The following is a 6,904-nucleotide window of genomic DNA, read 5'->3' as shown; positions in this document are numbered from 1 at the left end:
ATTTATCCATGCACTGTTGATTCATTGGAGTTGAATAAACGTGTTACCTCCATTAGGTCTGCAGTTCAGTGCGTTACAGAATTGGGCTTCACTATCCTTCTCCTGCCCCAGCAGAGATGCAGTGGAGCTCTTGACATGTTTTGACAGATAGGGCCTGTAGCCTACAGTAGCTACCAGGGCCGTTTAAGATTAGGGAGGATTCAAATAGTTTTATGAGCATGGTGTCACACCCTGATCTCTTTCACCTGTCTTGTGCATGTCTCCACCCCTCACCAGGTGTCTCCCATCTCCCCCAATTATCCCCTGTGTATTTATACCTGCATTTTCAGTTTGTCTGTTGCCAGTTCGTCTTATTTTGGCAGGTCTTACCAGTGTGTTTCACTTGTTCTGACGTTGTGTTTTCTAGTCTAGGTTTAGACCTTTCTGCCTGTCCTGAACCTGAGCATGCCTGCCGTTCTGTCCCTGATTGACTCTGTCTTGGATTTATGAACCTCTTCCTGCCATTGACCTGTCCTTTGCATTTGTTATAATAAATATTCGGAGAATCAAACTGTCCGCCTCCTATGTCTGCATCTGGGTCAAATCAAAGTGTGTCACGTGCGCCGAATACAGGTGCAGACCTTACAGTGAAATGCTTACTTACAAGCCCTAACCAACAGTGAAATTTTTAAGTAACAAATAGGTATTAGGTGAACAATAGATAAAAAATACCAAATAAAAACAAAACAGTAAAATGACAATGAAAAAGCTAAATACAGGTGGTACCGGTACAGAGTCCAAGTGCGGGGACACCAGTTAGTTGGGCTAGATGAGGTAATATGTATGTGAATTTAAAGTGAAAGTGACTATGATTAGATGATAAACAGAGAGAGTAGCAGCGGCGTAAATGAAGGGTTGGGGGGGAGTGGCGGGACACAATGTAAATAGTCCGGGTAGCCATTTGATTTCCTGTTCTGGGGTATTATGGCTTGGGGGTAAAAACTGTTGAGAAACCTTTTGGACCTATACTTGATGCTCCGGTACCGATTGCCATGTGGTAGCAGAGAGAACAGTCTATGACTAGGGTGGCTGGGTCTTTGACCGCTCGCTCCAACTTCCGGGTTGGAGCGAGCGGTCGCATCCGCATTTCGGTCCGCAGGTAGTATAACTTTTCATTACATTTCATTATAGTACAACGGTTTGATTTGTCTAATCTTAGCAATTTCTTCTTAGCTAGCTACATAGCCGTCTTTGTATCAAAGATAATTGCGTAATTATCGTATTTCGTCGTCCTAACGTAGTCTACACTGCTATCTGCCCGGCAGCTAGCCAGCTAGCCAACGTCCACCGTCTACTGAATAGCAGCACTGTAGAAACTATTACACTCAACTGAACAACTTGATTAGTGTAGTGTTAGCTAGCTACATAGTTGTCTTTGCTGTCTTCGTATCCAAGATAATTGTGTAGTTTAGAGTGTGTAGTCTTAGAGTGATTATCTTAATTTACCGAGGTTAGCTAGCCAGCTATTTGTCGTCCTTAATGTAGGAGACACTGCTAGCTAGCTAACAGCTAGCCAACGTCTACCGAATAGAACCTTCGCACTCAACAACCCGGTCGCATTCCGCTTCGCTCCACAGGTAGTATCACAGTTTCATTTCATTTCATTACAGTACAACGGTTTGATTTGTTTGATCGTAGCTAGCTACATAGCTAGCTACATAGCCGTCTTTGTATCAAAGATAATTGTGTAGCCTAGAGCGATTTTCTAGGTTAGCTAGCCAGCTATTGTCGTTCTTTTAATGCAACGTAACGTAATCAACACTGCTAGCTAGCCAGCTAGCCCCCGAATAGCAGCACTGTAGAAACTATTACACTCAACGGAACGACTTGATTAGTGTAGTGTCAACAACGCAGCCACTGCCAGCTAGCCTACAAAGTCAACAACGCAGCCACTGCCAGCTAGCCTACTTCAGCAGTACTGTATCATTTTAATCATTTTTGTCAATAAGATTCTTGCTACGTAAGCTTAACTTTCTGAACATTCTAGACGTGTAGTCCACTTGTCATTCCAATCTCCTTTGCATTAGCGTAGCCTCTTCTGTAGCCTGTCAACTATGTGTCTGTCTATCCCTGTTCTCTCCTCTCTGCACAGACCATACAAACGCTCCACACCGCGTGGCCGCGGCCACCCTGATCTGGTGGTCCCAGCGCGCACGACCCACGTGGAGTTCCAGGTCTCCGGTAGCCTCTGGAACTGCCGATCTGCGGCCAACAAGGCAGAGTTCATCCCAGCCTATGCCTCCTTCCAGTCCCTCGACTTCTTGGCACTGATGGAAACATGGATCACCACAGATAACACTGCTACTCCCACTGCTCTCTCTTCGTCCGCCCACGTGTTCTCGCACACCCCGAGAGCTTCTGGTCAGCGGGGTGGTGGCACTGGGATCCTCATCTCTCCCAAGTGGTCATTCTCTCTTTCTCCCCTTACCCATCTGTCTATCGCCTCCTTTGAATTCCATGCTGTCACAGTTACCAGCCCTTTCAAGCTTAACATCCTTATCATTTATCGCCCTCCAGGTTCCCTCTGAGAGTTCATCAATGAGCTTGATGCCTTGATAAGCTCCTTTCCTGAGGACGGCTCACCTCTCACAGTTCTGGGCGACTTTAACCTCCCCACGTCTACCTTTGACTCATTCCTCTCTGCCTCCTTCTTTCCACTCCTCTCCTCTTTTGACCTCACCCTCTCACCTTCCCCCCTACTCACAAGGCAGGCAATACGCTCGACCTCATCTTTACTAGATGCTGTTCTTCCACTAACCTCATTGCAACTCCCCTCCAAGTCTCCGACCACCACCTTGTATCCTTTTCCCTCTCGCTCTCATCCAACACTTCCCACACTGCCCCTACTCGGATGGTATCGCGCCGTCCCAACCTTCGCTCTCCCTCCCCCGCTACTCTCTCCTCTTCCATCCTATCATCTCTTCCCTCTGCTCAAACCTTCTCCAACCTATCTCCTGATTCTGCCTCCTCATCCCTCCTCTCCTCCCTTTCTGCATCCTTTGACTCTCTATGTCCCCTATCCTCCAGGCCGGCTCGGTCCTCCCCTTCCACTCCGTGGCTCGACGACTCATTGCGAGCTCACAGAACAGGGCTCCGGGCAGCCGAGCGGAAATGGAGGAAAACTCGCCTCCCTGCGGACCTGGCATCCTTTCACTCCCTCCTCTCGACATTTTCCTCCTCTGTCTCTGCTGCTAAAGCCACTTTCTACCACTCTAAATTCCAAGCATCTGCCTCTAACCCTAGGAAGCTCTTTGCAACCTTCTCCTCCCTCCTGAATCCTCCTGCCCCTCCCCCCTCCTCCCTCTCTGCAGATGACTTCGTCAACCATTTTGAAAAGAAGGTCAACGACATCCGATCCTCGTTTGCTAAGTCAAACGACACTGCTGGTTCTGCTCACACTGCCCTACCCTGTGCTCTGACCTCTTTCTCCCCTCTCTCTCCAGATGAAATCTTGCGTCTTGTGACGGCCGGCCGCCCAACAACCTGCCCGCTTGACCCTATCCCCTCCTCTCTTCTCCAGACCATTTCCGGAGACCTTCTCCCTTACCTCACCTCGCTCATCAACTCATCCCTGACCGCTGGCTACGTCCCTTCCGTCTTCAAGAGAGCGAGAGTTGCACCCCTTCTGAAAAAACCTACACTCGATCCCTCCGATGTCAACAACTACAGACCAGTATCCCTTCTTTCTTTTCTCTCCAAAACTCTTGAACGTGCCGTCCTTGGCCAGCTCTCCCGCTATCTCTCTCAGAATGACCTTCTTGATCCAAATCAGTCAGGTTTCAAGACTAGTCATTCAACTGAGACTGCTCTTCTCTGTATCACGGAGGTGCTCCGCACTGCTAAAGCTAACTCTCTCTCCTCTGCTCTCATCCTTCTAGACCTATCGGCTGCCTTCGATACTGTGAACCATCAGATCCTCCTCTCCACCCTCTCCGAGTTGGGCATCTCCGGCGCGGCCCACGCTTGGATTGCGTCCTACCTGACAGGTCACTCCTACCAGGTGGCGTGGCGAGAATCTGTCTCCTCACCACGCGCTCTCACCACTGGTGTCCCCCAGGGCTCTGTTCTAGGCCCTCTCCTATTCTCGCTATACACCAAGTCACTTGGCTCTGTCATAACCTCACATGGTCTCTCCTATCATTGCTATGCAGACGACACACAATTAATCTTCTCCTTTCCCCCTTCTGATGACCAGGTGGCGAATCGCATCTCCGCATGTCTGGCAGACATAACAGTGTGGATGACGGATCACCACCTCAAGCTGAACCTCAGCAAGACGGAGCTGCTCTTCCTCCCGGGGAAGGACTGCCCGTTCCATGATCTCGCCATCACGGTTGACAACTCCATTGTGTCCTCCCAGAGCGCTAAGAACCTTGGCGTGATCCTGGACAACACCCTGTCGTTCTCAACTAACATCAAGGCGGTGGCCCGTTCCTGTAGGTTCATGCTCTACAACATCCTCAGAGTACGACCCTGCCTCACACAGGAAGCGGCGCAGGTCCTAATCCAGGCACTTGTCATCTCCCGTCTGGATTACTGCAACTCACTGTTGGCTGGGCTACCTGCCTGTGCCATTAAACCCCTACAACTCATCCAGAACGCCGCAGCCCGTCTGGTGTTCAACCTTCCCAAGTTCTCTCACGTCACCCCGCTCCTCCGCTCTCTCCACTGGCTTCCAGTTGAAGCTCGCATCCGCTACAAGACCATGGTGCTTGCCTACGGAGCTGTGAGGGGAACGGCACCTCAGTACCTCCAGGCTCTGATCAGGCCCTACACCCAAACAAGGGCACTGCGTTCATCCACCTCTGGCCTGCTCGCCTCCCTACCACTGAGGAAGTACAGTTCCCGCTTAGCCCAGTCAAAACTGTTCGCTGCTCTGGCCCCCCCAATGGTGGAACAAACTCCCTCACGACGCCAGGACAGCGGAGTCAATCACCACCTTCCGGAGACACCTGAAACCCCACCTCTTTAAGGAATACCTAGGATAGGATAAAGTAATCCTTCTCACCCCCCCCCCCCCCCCCCCTTAAAATATTTAGATGCACTATTGTAAGTGGCTGCCCCACTGGATGTCGTAAGGTGAATGCACCAATTTGTAAGTCGCTCTGGATAAGAGCGTCTGCTAAATGACTTAAATGTAAATGTAAATGTAGGGCCTTCCTCTGACACCGCCTGGTATAAAGGTCCTGGATGGCAGGTCGCTAAAACCCAGTGATGTACTGGGCCGTACGCACTACCCTCTGGAAGCCGAGCAGTTGCCATACCAGGCAGTGATGCAAACAGTCAGGATGCTCTCGATGTTGCAGCTGTAGAACCTTTTGTGGATCTGAGGACCATGGCAAATCTTTTCAGTATCCTGAGGGGGAAGAAGTCTTGGTGTGTTTGGACCATTCTAGTTTGTTGGTGATGTGGACACCAAGGAACTTGAAGCTCTCAACATGCTCCACTGCAGCCCCGTCGATGAGAATGGGGACGTGCATGGTCCTCCTCTTCCTGTAGTCCACAATCATCTCCTTTGTTTTGATTATGATGAGGGAGAGGTTGTTATCCTGGCACCACACGATCAGGTCTCTGACCTCCTCCCTATAGACTGTCTCGTCATTGTCGGTGATCAGGCCTACCACTGTTGTGTCATCTGCAAACTTAAAACTTCTTGGCGCACCCATCCCGTTAGCGGGATCATTTTCGTCAACATCCGCTGAATTGCATAGCGCCAAATTCAAATTAAATGATAAAAAATATTTATTTTTCATGAAATCACAAGTGCAATATAGCAAAACACAGCTTAGCTTCCGGCGCCGACAGAGATGGCCGCCTCGCTTCGCGTTCCTAGGAAACTATGCAGTTTTTTGTTTTTTTTACGTGTTATTTCTTACATTAGTACGCCAGATCATCTTAGGTTTCATTACATACAGTCGAGAAGAACTACTGAATATAAGATCAGCGTCAACTCACCATCAGTACGACCAAGAATATGTTTTCCGCGACACGGATCCTGTGTTCTGCCTTACAAACAGGACAACGGAATGGATCGCATGCAGCGACCCAAGAAAACGACTCCGAAAAAGAGGGAAACGAGGCGGTCTTCTGGTCAGACTCCGAACAAGGGCACATCGCGCACCACTCCCCAGGATTCTTCTTGCCAATGTCCAGTCTCTTGACAACAAGGTTGATGAAATCCGACCAAGGGTGGCATTACAGAGGGACATCAGAGACTGCAATGTTCTCTGCTTCACGGAAACATGGCTCACTGGGAAGACGCTATCCGATGCGGTGCAGCCAACGGGTTTCTCCACGCATCGCGCCGACAGAAACAAACATCTTTCTGGTAAGAAGAGTGGCGGGGGCGTATACCTCATGACTAACGAGACATGGTGTGATGAAGGAAACATACAGGAACTCAAATCCTTCTGTTCACCTGATTTAGAATTCCTCACAATCAAATGTAGACCGCATTATCTTCCAAGAGAATTCTCTTCGATTATAATCACAGCCGTATATATCCCCCCCCCAAGCAGACACATCGATGGCTCTGAACGAACTTTATTTAACTCTTTGCAAACTGGAAACCATTTATCCGGAGGCTGCATTCATTGTAGCTGGGGATTTTAACAAAGCTAATCTGAAAACAAGACTCCCTAAATTTTATCAACATATCGATTGCGCAACCAGGGTTGGTAAAACCTTCGATCATTGTTACTCTAACTTCCGCGACGCATATAAGGCCCTGCCCCGCCCCCCTTTCGGAAAAGCTGACCACGACTCCATTTTGCTGATCCCTGCCTACAGGCAGAAACTCAAACAAGAGGCTCCCACGCTGAGGTCTGTCCAACGCTGGTCAGACCAAGTTGACTCCACACTCCAA

The sequence above is a fragment of the Oncorhynchus gorbuscha genome, linkage group LG01, assembly GCF_021184085.1.
Source record: "Oncorhynchus gorbuscha isolate QuinsamMale2020 ecotype Even-year linkage group LG01, OgorEven_v1.0, whole genome shotgun sequence".
Taxonomy (NCBI): domain Eukaryota; kingdom Metazoa; phylum Chordata; class Actinopteri; order Salmoniformes; family Salmonidae; genus Oncorhynchus; species Oncorhynchus gorbuscha.
Note: the sequence above shows the minus strand (reverse complement) of the source record.